Source organism: Serinus canaria, chromosome 4, assembly GCF_022539315.1.
Source record: "Serinus canaria isolate serCan28SL12 chromosome 4, serCan2020, whole genome shotgun sequence".
Lineage (NCBI taxonomy): Eukaryota > Metazoa > Chordata > Aves > Passeriformes > Fringillidae > Serinus > Serinus canaria.
The window spans coordinates 40184895-40204188 of record NC_066317.1 but is presented as its reverse complement, the minus strand read 5'-3'; the positions used below and the strand labels follow the sequence as shown (position 1 = coordinate 40204188).

The following is a 19294-nucleotide window of genomic DNA, read 5'->3' as shown; positions in this document are numbered from 1 at the left end:
AACCAATAATTGCTGAGATACATAGAGGGAAGTTATAGAGAGGGATATGATGGAAGCTTTCTCCTCTATCAGAAGAGGCTGCAAAAAATTAACCAGTGATAATTTTTCACTGACTCAGTTTATCTGTGTTTTCTTAGACTTCAGAGTAATTAGCTTTTTTCTACCCATGAAGATGTTCAGGGTCTTTTCTCAGAGTCATTACTTTGTATTTATACTTTCTATTTCCCAGTATTTTTACATTATGGTAGGGTAAGTTGGTTGGTTGGCAACGTGACAGAGGAGGACAGGAAGATATTTATCATGTCAGTGAATGGCCCTGGTCAAAAAATTGGAATTACAGCAGCTTCAGGTCACTGGGCTTCCAGAATAGTACTGCTGCTGAAAATGGAAACTTGAGATGCAGACTAGAAGCAAACTACTGGCTTCAGTCTTGGTACACTGATTTGTCTTGTCCTTGGATGTGTATACCAGTCAGATATGATGGGCTTTAATGCAAATAGAATTGCTCCCATCTCAGATGAAATGTTGTGTAGAGAAGGCAAAATATCTTCAGGGATAACCAAACTCAAAAGGTGTTCCTCACATTGAAAAATATCCATGGTGTTTCATTGTCTGAGCTAAAAGTTATAATCTTGAAGGTCCTGATCTCCTTTTAACAGTAGTTTGGTTTGGTTTTTTTCATCAACAGTAGTTGTTCCTCGCTCCTTCTGTTTCTTTAAATAAGAAATTGGACAATGAACAAAGTTTTTTTGCTATGGATTTCCTGATTTTTTTTAGCTTGGGTTGGGAGGCTGCTTGTGCTGTAGTACATTTTCATTTCGATAGTAGGCAAGCCCATTACTGCTGAAAATAGCTCAAATGTTCTTAGGGAAAAAAAAGCCAGCAGCTTAGACTCTTTCTCTTTCTCTTTTGCAGGCTCTTGCATGTGAATTAAATTAATTTCTTGAGAGAAATCTTCATAAAGGGCTAAATAAACAAGGTCTACATACACAGAAATTTTTTTCTTCTGCTGCATTTGAGACACAGCTAAACTCGTCTGTCTGGTAAGTCATACTTTTCTTAAGGATTTGTCTTTCTTCCCACCCTTATGACTTGCATTTCTGAGTTTCTAATTAGTGTTCAGAGAAAACCAGCTTCAGCTTCCTGGTAGTACTGGTGCACTCTGTATATGAAGTACAAAGATCAAGCTCTAAAGGCATTTCTGTGCTGCTTTTACAAACTTCAGAAGAGTATCTATGATTCTGTATGCTGCTTTGGTATACATGGGGTTTAATCATTTATCTACTGCTTTGTTCTAATTTTGCTGTAATAAAGGCATTAAACATTTTAAAGCAAAAGTGGTGATTGTTCTGTCTTGGATTTACCTGTTTGAATGTTCTGCCTTTATTAAAGTAATGTAAGAATGTGTATGGCAAAGTATATTCAGTGTCAAGTCAGAGTTTAAAAATAAACTTTCCCAACATTCATTCATGTCTCATTGATTTCTGGTTTCACCTCTTCTAGGTAAAATAGGTTGATGTTATTAAATACAATGCTTTATTTTTCTTGGTGATGTGCCTATTTCATGGGACAGTCAGCATACTTATCAGTAGTCTTTAACTGATCATATAATTCTGTAACAGTACTATTAAAGGTAGAATTTATGTCTTATAGTTTCCTTGGATTTTGATTGTACAGCTTGAAACATTTTTTTTCCCTTTGATTATGAAGTATTTACTGGAGTTTGACCCAAACAAAAGCAAGTTTTTCCTTTACCTTCTATTTTTATTCTTTATAGCAATAAGATGAAGAAAGTCTTGGAAGAGCAGAAAATGTTTAGCTCTGTGCTGAGGTTTTTCTAAGCAGTTGGCTGGCATTAGATGGCACCCTATATATACCCAGACCATCTGATCACTTATGCTGCAATGCTTTGGCTTACCACAATTACTGTGTACTTACATACTGCATGCCCTGGTTCTGCACAGCTCATTTTGCAGGCTTTGGTATAGCCCTGACATCAGTTTATTTAAAAAAATATGTTGAAAACTCAATTTCATATTTAAGATAAGTGTTACATTTAATATAAAGCAGTAGTTATCTTTTCTAAAAGGAAAAAAAACCCAAACAAAACAGATCAACATTCTTACATAGAAGCTGTTTGGAGGCTTTCCAATTCATTTAAGTTTTAATAAGAAGCTTTCTATCTTATTTTTGGGTAAAAGGAGAAAAGCTGAAATGGATGTCTAGATTTCATAAAAAATATATTGCTTGTCTTAAATTGATGGTTTTCATATAAAAGGAGTTTGTCACCTGAGAATTACTTCTCAAAAAGCTGAAGCTTCTGAAGGAACTTAAGACACCTCAGAGGCTGTGCTGCAATTACTCTTTGAGCAATTTAGAAGCATGTGATCCAAAGACATAGCTGGAGGAGAAATTACACAGAAATAGGCTGCATTATAGACACAAAATAGATACCAATTATTTTCAATTAAAAAAACTGCTTGAACTGTTCAAAGCAAGGACCTGTGATGGTCTGTTCATGGTAATTTCTTAATTTGTGTAAGCTTGAATTTGCCATGTATTTTGCATGCAGTTTTTGAGTGAATAACAGGGCTGACTTAGAGGAACTTGTTTCTGGCATGCTAACACAACCCAAACTTTAGCTGAGTGAACTTGGCACAAAGTTCAGCATAAGAGAAAATCTCAGGAGAGCAGTGGAATTCCTTTCCTTGAATAAGTATACCTCAGCATTCACGGGGAACAAATGGTAACATTTTGTGCAAGTTTCTGCTTTGACAATGTGTCTTTGTTCACTTCCCAAAAGAGAAGTCAAATACACTGAAAAAAAAGGCAACAACTTTCTTATTTGAATTTTTCATTTTACTTAATTTTATGGTCCCAAGGAAGCCATTAAATCTGGGATGGACTAACACCCTTGTTTATAACTTTTTGTGTATGTAGAGAAAAGGTTCATTTAGAACAGTTTGATCACAAAACTGTGTTCCCTCTTTAGTGTATTTGCAAGCTCAAATAGAAGGGTAGGAGGCAGGTGTATCTGTCAGCATTTTATGATGGAATTATTTTATCAAAGTGTCTCAGAAATTATTTTTTTTTTGCCAACATAAGTGTTATCCAAACAAAATATGATATTACCAAACTGTTACCTTGAGAAACAAATAACTTAACACAATAACTTAGGTTTCTTGTTAAAAGCTTTGTGCTGAGAAAGACCTTAGCTTAATGTTCTGTTTAGTCATGATGTTACTTCCATGGTGTGGGCTTCTATACATTTACTGATGACAGTGGAGTTTTATGGGAACTGTTCTGTATGGGATTCTCATCTGTGATCTAAGCATATCAGCAGATCATAGTAATGTGGTGAAACTGCATGGATTTAATATGTGACAATACTGGAGAAGAAAAAGGTGTTTTGAAAAGTTGGAATCGAGACCTGGTGGTAGATTGAATGAATCTGAGTAAAAGGCCATGGTGCAGCCATCTCTTCCTGACATGAACTGCAGACTGGGGATATACCAAAATGGAGATGCTGAGAACATTCATATGTGACACCTATGAGCTGTGTCTGCACTGGTCTACCTGGCCATGTGGTATTTTCAGATGGTAATACATAGCTCTGGGAAAAGTTTGTGGTGGGGTTCTGTATGTAACCAGCTGCTATAGAGGGCTGCAATTTTTATGGCATCCTGGTTATCTCGTGTCTGCAGTGGTGCAAAATTGCAATGCCTCTTTGTTGGCTTTGGAGCTGTGGCTGTGCTTAACCTTTCAATTGATCCAAATGAAGCAGGAGCTGGCAGGATTCCCAGCTTCTCACAGTAGCCTCTGCTCATCATCATTAATCTGTGGTTTGGGGGAAGAGCGTAAAATTAATCACTTTATTAATATTCAAGTACAGCAGTCAGCATCTTCTGTAAGAATTACTAATTTTAACAATAATGTCTAAGCTTTTGGTTGTTTAACTTAAGAAAACCAGTCTTTTAGATAAACATTTTCCATGTTCTGCAACTTCAGGAGTATTAGTTTTCCATCTTAAAAAAAAAAAAAAGTTATAGTTGCAAGTGAAAAGCCGGCAAGCAGGCACTTTTGCATATGAAACAATGAATAATTTTCACTTCTGCTCCAAGCCTTGAGTTTCATTTGATTCTAATTTTCCTAAAAGTTTGAAAAGTACTGTTTTAGGAATAAAGTTGCATGTACATGGCCGAGAATTCACCTTTTTAGCCACAGAACCACAGAGTGGGTAAGGTTGGAAGGAAGCACAGTGAGGTCATCTGGTCCAAAATCCCTCCACTTGTGTGCTTGTACTTTATTGAGAAAAGCATGCTTTTAAGCACTTTCTTCCTAAATAATCTAATAAGTGTGCTTTAGTCTGTTTTCAAGGTGGTTCACATAAGGTATTATCTGTTTATGCTCGTAAGACTGCATTTGTCTCCATAATATCAGTGTCTCAAGAATTGGTATGTTTCCTTAGTGACTAATGAATAAATAAATAAATGTTAGAATGTTTGATGCTGTGTCATCTTTAGTGCTGGACATGACTTGGACACCTAGGCTCCTTCCACACTTGAGACTGCTAATGACTTGTTTCCCAGAAAGGCTCCCTGTATCAGTCATTTAGTACAAATGTATTTAGAAGGGAACTGTCCTGGTGTAAAGGAGACTTTTAGCATGTGTATCTTCACTAGTCTGTGCAAAAAGAACAGACGAAAAACGCAGTAGCAGCTCCAGCCTTTTGAAGCTGAAGTCCAAGCACCAAGTTCCTGTGTGAGGAGCCTCTTGACTTTGAAACTGCTCCTTGAGGCACCTGCTTAGGATTCAGTGACTTGTGTGGTTTATCTTGATGGATCTAGTGAGCTAAGGCATGAGGTGCAGCTGAGTGCAGCAGAGCTGTCTGTGTGACCCTGAATCTCTGTGAGGCCTCTGGACCTTCTGGAAAGCAGTGGATTTCTTCTCCAAAGTCGAAAAAGGTTGACATAAAAACAGCAGAGATAAACAGTTTATATAGCTAATAATTTCCTAGTGTCTTACTTAACTCCTGGGAGGGAAGGAAGCAGAGGAGGTACAAATGGGAAGGTAAGCTGTGTTGCTCATGTAAAGGGACAGTTGATTTGGAGAACGAGAGGTCTGTCTTGGTAAGATTTAGTCTTTCAGAACAGTCAAGTTCTGACCAGTGGATGGAATTGTTCAAGAGTTTTCATAGCCTTCAATATACAGAATTAACTAGTTAATCTTTCCACAGTGATGATTAGTCAAATAAAGGCACTTGGAACTTGCTGTTAGAGGTCTGTTGGTTCTCCAAATGTGTAAAATCACCTTTTGGTTCCTACTTCCCTTCTGAGTCCTGCACAGAGCTTTCCAGTGCTGAAAAGGGAAGCTGATGGCTGATTTTAGGAACGTTACAGCTCAGGCCCAAAGTACCAGTTTAAAAGTGAGAATAAATCTCATGTAAGACTTGGTTAAAAGAAAGGATATGAAATATGTGTGCATTAAACAACAAATTTAGATGTTATAGCTTAAAGTCTGGGGACATTCCAATGTACTGAAAGATTCTGCTTTTTCCTGTGACAGAAACAGTGTTTAAAAATGATCTTAAACTCCTGCAAGCAGAATAAAGCTAGTGTTGAAAGTTTTTGAAAAATCTTCCTTAGAGTGTATTTTGACTTTGTCTGCAGACAAGTTCCTAAGAGCCTACCTGTAGTGCAACAGCTGGATGTTAAAAGCTGTATCACCACTTCTTAGTGGTACCTCAATAATATGTTCACACAAAACATTTTGGAGTAATGGCTTTGCATTAAAGGAAAGATTCTTTATTAAAATTGAGCAGATGTACAGTTTAATCTGTTTGAACTGAAATTCAGTTTTGACTTAGGGGCCAAATTTCTGAAAAGCACTGTTATTAAATACCCTTTTTAAAAACAAATCCAAAGACTAACCAAATGAACAAAACCCCAACAACCCCCAAATCTTTGGAATTAAAAGGCTGAAAAGCCTAACTATGCAAACATCTGAATTTCTAAAAGGCATAAAGATGTATTGCAAATGGGCTGTCTGAATGATTTGAACTTTTAAGTCCTCTGTAGTTTATATATGCTGGTGCAAAGGTTGCTATACACTGACCTCTCCATCCTTATCTGGATTTCCCTCTTTTATGTAAATAGATAAGCATAAATCCACTGACTTGGAAATAACTGTACAGTTTCTTGCTTTGTAGCAGCTGACTGCATGGTGATTTTCTAGCGAAACACTGAAGTGGCAGGCAGCAGGTCAGCATGGTGTTGATCTGTCTTCCTGGGATCTAGGAAGTCTCATCCAAATGACTTAGAGGGCTTAGATTTCTGTAGTGAGATGTGCCAAGTGTTTGGTTGTAAAACCAAATGATTCATGAAGAAAAGTTACATTTTTTTAGATAGGTATTAAAATACATATATTAATAATAAGGAATGGGTAGAAGAGCTGAAATCAACAGTGCTGATTTCTAATCAGAATTTGAACAAAACCATTCAACCTACTTCAAATTGAAAATACCATTATATGACATAGGCAAGGAGCATGCTTTTGTAAAATTTTCAGATCTTTATATTCTTTGGGGATAGGTAGAATGAAAAGTAATAGTGTGACAGTAATGCTCTAATACTTGCAGTCTGTTCTACTCTTAGCAGTAATATTTAAGTGCTTGACCAGAATGTTTGTTTAGAGTTGGAGAGCTGTTTCCAGTTGAAATCTGGGCTCCTTTGAGGAAGTCCTTTACAGGCCAGCAAACACAACAGAGCAAGTTTGAAAAACCTTTGAGTCAGCTGGTTGAATTTCTTGTTACAAAATGTTTTTCATTGAGTTTACTGACTTGTCTGTCAATTATCTAACAAACCAGAGTGGCCTGGACAAAGGTTGTTCATATTCTTAAGGCTTTAAAAGATTTGCATATGTGTCTGAGCCTTTGAACTGTCACAAACAGCTCTGCACTTGCAGAATAGTTGACTGTTCTCTGCTACAACCTCTGTCTACCTATCTGTGCTAAAACTCCATCCCAAGATCGCTAGTGTAACCATGCAAATCACTGCCCTGCTGTGGGCAGGTGAAATAAAGAAAGCAACTTCAAAGTTTAGTGTAAGACCACTGAGTTGAGACAATGGTGGTTGGTTTGGCCCTTCAGATACAGCTGTGCTACTGACATGAACTGTGACATGTCAGACCTTAGGCTTTCAGTCACTTCTCTGACAGCTACTTCATTTTATTGGCAAAGTGTCGTTGCCTTTGACACTGGCATCAGTAAATGTCACTGTGACTATCTTCTGTGCAGCGTTTGCATGTTGAATTCACACATGGTTTTCAGTCACAGCAATTTGGTCTGTGTGAAGTCAGTGAAATGCTTTAGTCCATTTGACACAGGCAACTCTCTGCTGGCAAAGCAGTATCTTCTGAGATGAGATCTTGTGTGTTCCAGTCTGGCCTGGCTTCTTCTATGTCTGGAATGAGCAAGACATTTACCCTGCTCTATCTCTCTGTCACTGCAGGGTCAGCCCAAGATATATTTGTCAGTTGACTCTAGGATGGTTTTGGTTTTGCACTTCCTTCCAAACATTTTTTGTGGAATAAGTACTGGTTGGTTTACCTTTTTTTTTTTTCCTAGGCAATATATGAGGCATAATTATATTTCAGAATTCAAGTGCATGTTTGCAAGAAAGGTGTTTGACTAATCGTGACTAAGTAAAACTTCACACTAGATTAGCACTCAATTGGAAGATGCTCAGTTAGCACTAGAGTATAAAGAATTAAGCTGATGTGCTATACTTCAAAATCCATGGTACAAAAGACCTCCTTTTGAAACAGATCTCTTTGGCTTTTTAAATAGGCTTATTTGTGACCATAGTGACCTGCATGAGAATTATCTGCTTTCTGAATTATGTCACCGACTTAGCTATGGATATGAATTTATAGGAAGAGAAAAGAGTAACAAGCTATAACAACATCAAAAATCTTTTTCCTCTGTAGTGGACTTACCTTAACACTTAATTCATTGTTAAGACTTAATCTGTTAAAGTGTTACCTTAAAACTTAATTTACTGCTTATCAAATTTTGTCTCTTTGGAATAATTCTGCCTTGATGGCTGTGATAAATATAAAACTGAATTTTTTTTGTTTTTCTTGCTTTCAAATGGATTTCAGAACTTGATGACCTTTGCTGAAAATAACTTGAGTAGCTGGAGCCATAACAAGGCACAACTTTGTGAGTGCATGTGGTAAAGGCTCAGCTGTTTGAATGATATTTATCATTCCACAGATAGGCTAGCTAAAGAAATAGAGGAAATAGAAGATCAGTCATGAGGGTGAAATATAAAACTTTAAAATCTTTCCTAAATTGTTTTTGTGACTAATTATGAACTTGAATTTTTTCCCTATTAAAATATTCTTACTCAAATGTATGTTGTGTTTTCTAATCTATATATTAGAGATGCATATTGAAACATTTATAGTTAGTCTGTGCTCGTGCTGAGGGGCTGTGATAGGTCAAACTAGATCTATAAAATTGCCAGTCTAGAGTGCCCTGACTTTAGTGATGACTTTGTCATATTCTTTCAGCACTATTGGTGAATGTTCAGTGACAATTTCAGTCTTTGGATTGCAAGTACATTGCTTTTTGCAATTCTGCTGCAAGTGAGGACATGGTTATTGTTTGTGCCTGCCTACTAAGATTCCAGTAAAAACTTTCTCTTGGAACCAAGAAAAATATACTCCTTTAATAAAGAATTTTACCAGAAATGTCACTGCTAGCTTTTTTAAAATGTGGTTGACCAAGGTCATGCTACAGTCAAGCATTCTGTTCATTAATTGCCAGGATACAATTTCAGTGCTTGAAAGGGCAATTCAAAGGCTTCATTAAGACCTTTGGTACAGTCATCTGTTTTATTCTGCTGATGTTTTCTGCCTGTGAGCTTGAAAGCTTCAGAGTGGCTTTCCAGAGCTGTGTCTCGGAAATCCCTGGGACACCACAAGCTGCTTTGCAGAGGTGAGGGAAGGGCAGCACCCTCACTGACTTTGGTGTGGCAGCTGCTGCTGTGCCTCAGGATACAGGTGTATCCTCACACTTCACCTTGTGGCAATACCAACAGCCATTCCTACAAATCCATCAGTAGGTGTAAAGGGTAAAGTTTGTTATGTGTGAGGAAAGCCTAATTGAAGGAAAGGAAGGAAGCAGGAAGTTGTCTCAATTTTTTTCATGTTGCAAATAGTTCAGTGATTGTCAAATGGGCATTTAACTCTACATGAACACAAGCCCTAAGACAGCTTCAGTCTCTTGACTGAATTTACTTTTCTGAAAGGAAGGGATTTCAGCCTTGTGGTAGACAAGATATTATATCTGAAGGAATTTTTCATATTCAGGGATGCTTGGGTGAATAGAGATGCTGTTGCAAAGTTGATTTTGCCAGTATAAATTCTTGCAGGTGCAACATTCCCCTTTTCTGCCTGGCCCTCTATTACAAATTTTTTTTTTCCAACAGTATTCCCTTACACATTGACAAATGCTTAATACTGGGAATTAAAATAGTCCTTGTGAGGAATTAGTTCTGTTTAGACCGGGTAGTGTACATGAACTCATTATTACTAACACTGCAACTATATTTCAAATTACCTTTTAAATTGGATCTTATTTGGTAACTTATTATATTTCCTGTTACTGTATTTTAGAGATTGGGAGTTGCTTTAATGCAGCAATGAATGACACATTTAATATCAATACTAATGTTGAAAAAGATTTTTAACAGTTGTTACTCTTTTGGGTTTTGCCCTTGTGATACAAAGCATAATGTTGGTTACAAATGGACAGACCATTCTTTGGAAAGGACATTTTCTTCTGAGAATGACTGAGTAATTTATTTTGTCCCTATTTCTGATGTCAGAATTTATTTGAATTTTGTCATTCACCTTTGTGGCTTTTTCTTAATCTCCTTTTGCTATTAGAAAATAGTATAGTAGAGGCAATATTATTGATGTCAGTATCTAGAGCAATGTAAAGGTTATATAGCTGAGAGCAAAATCTTTTTTTACTGTTTGTTTGAAGCTACAAGTTGCAAAGGGAGATGGTGTAAGTAGAAGTACTAAGCCAAACTGTCTTTCAGAATTATTCAGCGCTGGATCACTGTGTAATGCAGCTAATGTGGTTAATCAGTTGTCATTTCTGAGATTCTTTAGTGTGCTCACTCTTTGGAATGATGAAGCCCTTCTGGCCTAGACAGAGGTACTAGTTCTGCAGCTGAGACCAGGTCTCAGATAAGCTTGTCTGACTAGTTGCTTGTTTTCAGTGGGACAGTTAAGGACATTGGGCAGTGAACCATTAGTCTGAACCACCTTGCACGTGAAGTCCATATGAACTGCAGGCCAAATTTGCTCACATTTTCAAAATAATGTTTAAATCAATATAAGTTACCTAACTGAAAATGTATGTGCAAAAACATTGGTCCTAGTTTCAGGATTAGTTCTTATTTATCCCATGTCAAGTGATCAGTAGCCCTAACAGAAGGAAAGCAGAAATGGCAGGGAAAGGAGATGCAACTTTCATGGTGAAGGCAGGATCCCAGATGGAGCTGAACCAACTTTAGAACTGTGGAACTTGTCTTTGGTAGCCTTTGTAGGAGAAAATGGAGAAAAATAACTGGTTTGTACACGACCTTCAAATGTAATATACCCGAGCAGTTCCAGATCAGTAGTCTTACCTTTGAATATAACATTGAGTAGACATGAGAGTTTATTTTAAGATTCCTCTGAGGTTTACAGTTTTACAGAATCTGCTTTCTGGGTAATAAAAGTTAGATTCCAATAGTATTTAAAAATAAGTCATACCATTAACTTTTAGAGCAGAGGATTAGGTTGATATTAACAAATGATAACTCTAGCCTTTTTGGGCCATTCCCTGTGACTGCTTTAATGTGTGTCATTGCCTTCTGAAGAAAGCTTTGTTGGTCTCCTTCAAGAGACAGGGATGAAATATGGGAAATAAGCTGTCAGCACTAAAAGTTAGCCTGAGTTACTTTGCCTTCATACCACTGCATGACCCACACACACCTTTTTTTTCTCTGTCTCAGTACAAGCAGCACCAAAGCAGTCATGAGGTACAGGATTACAGAAAGCCAAAAAAAGCACACTGAAGTAGAGAAATCTCTTAAATAAACCATATCTTCCCATACTCTAGAGGTGCCCTGTTTTTAATTCTCTAATTGTAAATTAAGAGTGATTAAAGTGATTGTGTTTAACATGAAGTTCATTTTTTGAGCTGTTCAGGTGAGCTCAGAGTGAACTAATATGATGGAAGAGAACCTGGTCTAGACAGTCATCTTACCTCAGTGCACTTGAAAAATTAGTAGGCATGTGGTAAGCAATGGGGTATTCATCACAGCAGGTAGCAGATGATTGTCAGCTTTCCCAGTCCCCTGAGCAGAGATAAGTATCCATTTATGCTTCTGTCTAGGCAACCATATATTCCCCCATTTACTAGGTTATTTAAAAGGCTTCTGTTTAATCATAAATATGACTGTTCTTCTGCTCCTCCTTAACAACAAGATTTTAGCTGGATTTTGGATAAAATCCTGAAATACTTAGCAAAAACAGTCTTTAGCTCTATAGTTTCTTGATATATAGCTCACTAACATGACAGAAGGTTAGCCATTACTTTCTTAGAAAAAAAATTCATCCCCATGCCTTCTACCCTAAAAAGCAGAATCAGTTAAATATGAGCTTCAAACCACAGAGATAGTAGTGCATTTCAAATCCCAAATTAAATTTTACTGTACAGCAAAAACTGGAGAACAAACAGATGCAAATTACTGTTTTGATAATTTTGCAGTGGAATTTTAAAAATCAAGAGTGTTCCCAGAATATAAAATATTCATAGCTTATATGGAATTTTCATAACCCCTTTCACTGGGTGCATCTCAAGTTTTACAGTTCTTTGCCTTGTTCATTAAATATTAAAGTGTCTTCATATATTGGCTTCACACATCATCTTTAATGCCAGATACTGATAATCAGAACTTCTAAAACTTGCACTATGCATGTGGAATTTGCTTATTGATACCTATCATAGTTGCTGCAACCTTAAATCCTGGAGAGTATAGAAAAACTTTGGATGCAATAAGTAGGAAATCTGTCAGGTCCTGCAAGCAGGTGAAAGATTTAAGATGATGACATGTTGATAATATTTAATCATAATGCAGTACTAAGGATTGGTCATGAGGAAAAAATTCTTTACAGAAAGAGTGGGCAGCATTGGAACAGGCTACCCAGGGAAGTGTTGGAATCACCACCCCTGGAAGTGTTAAAAAATGTGTCAGTGTGTCCCTTGCAGTCATGGTTTAGTGATGAACACCATGCTGCAAGGTTAATGGGTGGGCTCAACAATGTCAGAGGTCTTTTCCAAATATAATGGTTCTGTGATCATAAGGATTCTAAGATAAGGGAATTCTTCCATTGTTGTTCTAGCTTGTTCCTTGAATAGAACAGTATCCATGATGATCTGTATCCCATCAGGATCTCAGCTGTATCTGGCAAGAGGGAATAAATAGACTAGGGCTTCACTGTGGAATCTGCACATTAGTAGTTGTTTTGGAGGGGTTTTTCTGTAGTGAAAACTAGCCTTAATTTTCAGTTTTGGGAAGAAAGAACAAAAATTTGAACTCTGTTGCATAGACACCTTCTGAATATACTAGGGGCAAGACCCCTTTTTTATGTGTTTTGGCCAATAAACACTTAGATTATTGTCCAAGAGATGGTCTCAGCCATTTTCTTAAAAGAAGTCTCACAAAATTAGATTAATCTTTTGACAGTTTCTGTGTTTTAGAGGCTAAAAATTAATTACATGCCTCCCTTCTTCATATTGGTTTTGTAAGTACAAATAACTATTCATTACTTTTTTAATTTCAATACCTCATTTCATGTGTCAACAGCAGCACTACTGATGTTGTAATTGCTTCTACCTTATGAATTCCTTTTTATTAGAGAGTACATTTTCAGATTTTTTCCATTTATTAGCAAAATACCTTCCTGTATGGATTTAGGTGCCTATGTTGTTGTTCTGAGCTCCTTGTTCTTGACAGAATTCGCAATTCTGAAAGCTATTCTATATCTTATATGTGTACTCCTGTTGCAGTCAAGCTGTTTAGGCACAAAACAACCTTATTCCCTGTGCACAAGGAGGCAAATGCATCTGGATTCTCTTTGGCTATGCAAACTAATATTTACCCATGTCCAGCATTTCTGTCAGAAGATTATCAGCAAAACCAACAATGCATTCATTTAGATTATTGTAAAAAACCAACAGTCTGTCTAGGAAAATGAAATAGTGAGGTAGATGGTGCCATTAAATTTTTTTTACTGTCAGAAAGGTACAGGTGTTCATGGAGAGAACTAAGGTGAAGACTTCAAATTCTGCTGGAAACCTGGCAGTACTCAAGTGATGTAGAAACTTGAAACCTGTTGCTTCAAGTCTTCAAAGAAGTGTAAACTCTTCACAAATCAGGTCATAATGACAATACGCATTTGGTCTTAAAACCTGGAACTCAAAGCATTACAATGAGCAAAGATGCTCCTTAGAAAGGGATTGAGAGTCCTGTGAAGTAACATTTTAAAAATTATACACTTGAAATTCAGCATTTCCACAAGACTTGGGTTGGACCCGCTGAACTTCAGGCCCTTCACTAATGTGCCAGATTGGGATTCAATATGGAGTCAACAGCAGCTCAGTCAGAAGGAAGTCTGATCTGGAATAGATTTCATCACTCCTTGAAAGCACTCATATGCTTTGCTCACATAAATAGGACTTGCAAAAGAAATTATTCATCTTTAAGTAAATGCAGTGATTCTAGCCCTTTAGTCTCTGAGAGAGATGGCAAGCCATCTCTTCTCACTTCATGACACACAAACACTTGTGCATAAAGTCTCACTTCTGTATCTCCTAAAAATTTCAACTTTGCCTGAATTTGAAATATCTGCCCAAGGCTTGAAAAGACATTCTAGTGTCCCAAATTAAAAAGTAGGTTAGCCCCAGGTATAGAGGATCCAGGATAAAATTTCTGTTTTAAAGTTTTTAACTGCCTTGGCCTGAATAGCTGATACTGTCAATACTGCTGAAATGTAGTGTTTCTGCAACCGCTAAATTGCATGCATTAAAATAAATTAGGATTCCTGCAGGTGTCTGATGAAACAATTTAGAATGTTTAGTTTAAACTAGTTCTAAGCACCCACTCCTGCCAGTATTACTTTACATAAGTGATTTCAATTCTAATTTTCATTTATAGGCTCAGCTTGAGGGAGGAATGTTTGCCTCTGCTATTCTTCCTTGCATGGCTGGAGGAAAACCTGTGAAATTCATGTTCTTGGAAGAGACTGAGTCCCCAAAACTAAAAGTTTTCTTGGGCAGCACCAGAATTCACAGAAGCACAGGCTCCATTTCCCTTGGCATGACCCAGCTATGGAGCACATCTCAGGGGAGACTTTTTGTCTAGGCAAGCATGCAAATCCCTTCTGTGCTGAGGCCACCAGTTAGTGCCAAATAAGGTGGCAGTTCTGTTTTTCTGATAACTAGGAAGTAAGCTATGCACAGATAAATCCATTCCACACTCTGGAAAATTGTGAGTACTTCTAAGTGAGGGAGGTAATAGCAGTTGTTTAAAAAGAGAAATTCTTAACCTTACTGTAAGGTGTAAAAAAACCCCAAAGGAATCATTGTGAAATTAGCTTTGTACATGATAGAATACTTTATTTGGAATATATTTGACTTAAGGGTACCAGTGCTATCCATGGGAGATGTTCAAAACAGTATCTTAAGATTTCTTTTGACAGAAGAAAGACCTTGGAATTGTCTTCTCTACTGCTGTCTCTAACAAGCAGTGCTGGCCACCCAAAATCCTGTGTGCATGGCTTGGCTGAATGAGCATTGTCTTCCTAATGGTAACCTTCCTACACCTAAGGGATAACAGGTGAATTTTGACAAAGTTGGAACGAGATTTTAATTAAAAAAACAAACAAGCAAACAAAAGAAGTTGCTGAATGTGCTGGTTTTAAAGAAAATTCAAAAATTCTTTTTATGCAGTAGTAGAAAGCTTTCAAAAGATGACCTCCCTAATACCCTTATAGAACAGAACACTGAAATTTCAAGTGAACACAAACATAAACATGCAAACTCTTACTTTTCTTCTTTATTTAAAGGAAAAAAAATTGGCAAAAGACCTTAAAATAACAAGCTATTTCTTTAGTTGTAAATGTGTAATCAAGTATAGAATATGTTGACGGTTTAATTTATGTATGAACAGATTTCCAGTGGCTTTGGAGTCTTGAGTGGCTTTTCATTATCAGCAGTTTTTTGGTGACAGGAATGTATCTAATTTAGTTATCTGAGAAGCAGCACAGTTTGAATAACCAGCTTTCCACTTTTAGAATCTCTTGATAGAGAAGACACAGTTTTTTCCATGTTAACTCATCTTTGAACAGAATTCACACTAGGTTGTCAGAATTTTGCTTTTTAATCAAGTATTGTGCTAAAAAAAGAGTTGATCTGCAACACCATCTCAGAAGCAGAGAAAATCATTAAGTGTAATTAGCATCAAATATTTGTTAAGCACTGGTAGATGAGTTGAGTCTATTCAGTAATAGAGAAATTGTTTTTGGGTAATTTGCTGTAGTAGTAACACATGAAGCATGCATGATTGAATAAATCTGCACAGAGATCTTTTTTATAGTGAGTTGTTTTCCTGTAGAGTAGCAGTTTTATTTTCATAGGATATGATTTTTTCCATCATTCTTGGATATGTGAATGAAATTTTTTTTTGAAGCCTCACTTGTTAAATTGATAGGTTAAGGTTGCTATAGGTATTATATCTCCTCATACATTCTTAGGTATCATTTTTCACTTGCAGCAAATGCAGGGATGCAGAAATTGGTAGGTGACGTGGAGAAACCCATGAAGAGTTTGTGCAATGCATTTGTAGTGTCTGAGTATACTATTCTGTGATAATGTAACAAACAAGAACCCAGGTAAGAAAACTGAATATGAACTGTAGCCTAGGCTTTTTGCATTACAGCCTTTTGGCTAAATTCTGGACCTGTCAATGAGATGTATTTCTTCATTTACTAGAAATCAGTCACTATTGAGAATAAAAAACTTAATATTCTGTAGCTTCAAGGTGCAACCTTGAATGTTTACTAGGGACCTTCTTTATGATTCAGGTTCAGAGTTGTCTCATTTTGAAGCTACAGTGCTTTGTTTTGTCTATAGTAGAGACAAATGGGTAAAACCAAGTGTAAATGCACAAGATGGTATGGGTAAGCTGAATGGAGGAAATAATTCAACTAGCAGCAGTCTCGACTTATTTATCAGCTGTATGACCTCTAGGTGGATGCAAAAGCTTTACCTATGTTACAGGATTTCAGAAGGAAGAATGACAATCAATTGTTTTCGTAAGTCTCAATCCTAGAATAGTTTATCAGGATTCATAACAGTAAGCGCTGATCACAGGGTAATCTGACTTGTTTTTAGCAAAGAAATTTGGAATTAGGGCTGACCTTTTCAAAAAACCAAGAAGTACTGCTCAAAGGGAGTTCATTTCTGCACTTAGTCTCTAAACCCCAAAGAAATTATCTTTGCAAACTAATGAAGATAAATTAAGCACTGTAGCCTATGGCACCTCCTTCAAAGCTTTATATGTAAATGTTAGGGCTGGAATTAGGTCAACCATTTTCTGGATATATTTTTCTAATAGTGCTTAGTGTACTACTGAAACTGTAGAAAACAGTAGTTTCTGGCTCTCTAAAATTGTCAAGGAGCAGTGGAAGGAAAAGGTGATTTGAGAGTGACCTCATGGCTTTGAGTGCAGCATGTTAATGGCATTTCAGTTCCAGTCTCTTAGTTGTCATTAAAGAAATGTGATGGAGTAATTTCATCCTTGCTGATAAAGTGATGAGTTTGAAAATGGGGGGATCCACAAATGAAAGACCCCAAAGTGCTGGTCTACAGCACTTTGTTTGTCAACAGCCCGTGCTGGTCAGTGGTGTCCCCAGCAGTGGCCAGTCTTCTTCAGCATTTAAGTAACAAGTGAGAAGAGACTGCAGTTTCTCAGGTTTAGTGAGGGCACTGTAATTGCTGCCTTTGGATGGACCAATGCCCACCAACCCTGAGATCATTCTGACTGGGGAGATGTTTTCTGCAGTCTGTCACAGCAGCCAAGCTCTTTGCACTCAGATCACGGGGTCTGGCAACTGATTCAGCACAGGGACAGGCATACTGCTTGCTGAAGGTGGTTGTAAACAAGCCTCAACAAAAGTGCTTGGCAGGGTTAAGCCACTGAGGATCTTTCTTAATTGGGTGTTCCAAAGTGGTCAAGAAACCCCAACCCAAGTTTTTGCATAGTGCCCCTTGTCCCGTTGTGCCCAATTCCTGAGTGCTTTCCAGTTAATTGCATTAACTTTCTCCTACTGAGATGAGCACAGTTGGTTAGAGAACACCAAAGGTTGTTCTCTAACCAACTGGTTGTGGGTTGTGGGTTCCATGCCCATATGGGCCATTCATTTAGGAACTGGAGTCAATGATTCTTCTGGGTCTCTTCTAACTCAGAATATTCCATAAACTTCTCTTGGTGTAATGAAGATGTTCTCAGAACTAAACCTGGTCAAATAAGGTACTTGCTAAAAAAATAAAAATGGGCAATTTTTTTGGTGGCCATTGAAGAAAAGATATTTACATAAAGTGTTCTGTCACAGGATGGAAATGTTTATATTAAGTTTTATACAAATATTATTCTACTTGGCAGACTCTACCTGAGATAACAGCAGATGTATACTTTGTAACTTAGCAAGATGTTGCTCAAAACAGCATTTGTGAGTTTCTCTAGGAGGCAAAATAAGACAATTCAGAAGCTAATAAGGGCAGATATTTGTGTTTGGAGATAGCATTTGGGTAATACAAACCAGCAGTTACTCTTAGCTTGCCACCTCCTCCAAGCCTAGGCAAATATTTCACAGCACCCGGTGTCAAACTCAGGATTTACTTTTACAGCCAAAAAGCATGTAAGTGTGCAGAAAGAGGAATTTATTGTTAGTCTGTCAATGTTATGAATTCAGTCAAAACAGACCAGTACTGTTACTGGTTTACTGGCCTGTTACTTTTACTGGTAATGGCAAGAATTCCATTTTCTGGGCTATTCTGGACTTGGCAAGAGAAGCATAGAAGGTTGAAGTTTCCTGTGGCCTGTCTACCATCTTTGATTTTGGGATTAAAGTGATGCCTCAAATCTTAGAATTTTTTTTGTGCATCTGGAATCTTCTCCTGTTGGAGTTGTTGACTGCCCAGTGCTGTCTACAGCTAGATTTACCTTCTGTTTCATGTTTACCAGAGTGAGTCTAATAAGAGTTTTTCTGTGTCAATTATGTTGGGTCACAGTTTTCTAATTTCTTCTAGTGAGCACTTGGTTATGAGGCCTCCAATTCTCTAGTCAATAGTTTTGGAAACAGTTTATTTCTAATTAAGCTTTCAGTTGAAGTTTACTATCTTTGTAGCAGAGTTGCAATTGCTGTGATCAGAGGGATGATCTCTAGGACAGTAATTCAGAAGGAAGTTTAGTTACAGACTTATATACTTACTATATGGTGTCCTATAATTAGATTTAAGGGTATTGATCTTTAAAGAGAATGTGAGTAATCTGCAGTTTTACCCAAGGAGAAAAAAAAATCACAAAATAGTGTCAGAAGAGTACTCGAGTACTTTTAAGTAGAATTATATACAGGTAGATAACACTGAGCCTGTTATTTTGGTGAAAGTGCCCTTTAGTAGATAATAGTAATAAGTATTTTTAACTGTCAAAAGAATATAAATTACATACTGGGACTGCACAGTCTGTCAAACAAATACTGTATGCCTTGTTTAAAATTAAGAGGAAATAGTCTTCTCCATGTTTGTGAACATAGCTTTCTGCCTTCTTTGTGGGAAGTGTAGCATTGAAGTTTCTGGCGTTACAGTTTCTGGCATTGCAGCTCTAGTACCAGAAAAATGTGAGAACTAAGACTTCTGTAAAACCAAAAGCAGATGTGTCAATTTTTTCTGCAAGAATGTCTTGTCCATTAGAAATATGGACTTGATATCATGACTACCCAACAGCTGCTGTTCAAAAACTCCACTCTGCAGACAGCAGCTGAACCACTCACTCTGTAGACTGGATTGGAAAGAGCGTGTCTGATGAGCATCTGAGAATGATAGCTGGAAGGCAACACTCATGACAGCTGGACCAGTTAATAGAGACACTCATGCCTAGTGTTGTGC

The 19294-nt window shown here is 37.2% G+C and overlaps 1 protein-coding gene across 2 annotated transcripts in view; it reads left to right on the top strand.

Moving 5' to 3' along the window:
• The window catches only part of SORBS2 (sorbin and SH3 domain containing 2), a 204196-nt gene that overhangs the window by 75569 nt on the left and 109333 nt on the right, over nt 1-19294 (top strand). For both annotated transcript variants that reach the window (XM_050973797.1, XM_050973806.1), the window contains exon 2: nt 916-1043. The gene's annotated coding sequence lies outside the window, so the exon portion shown is untranslated. The remainder of the gene's footprint in view (nt 1-915; nt 1044-19294) is intronic.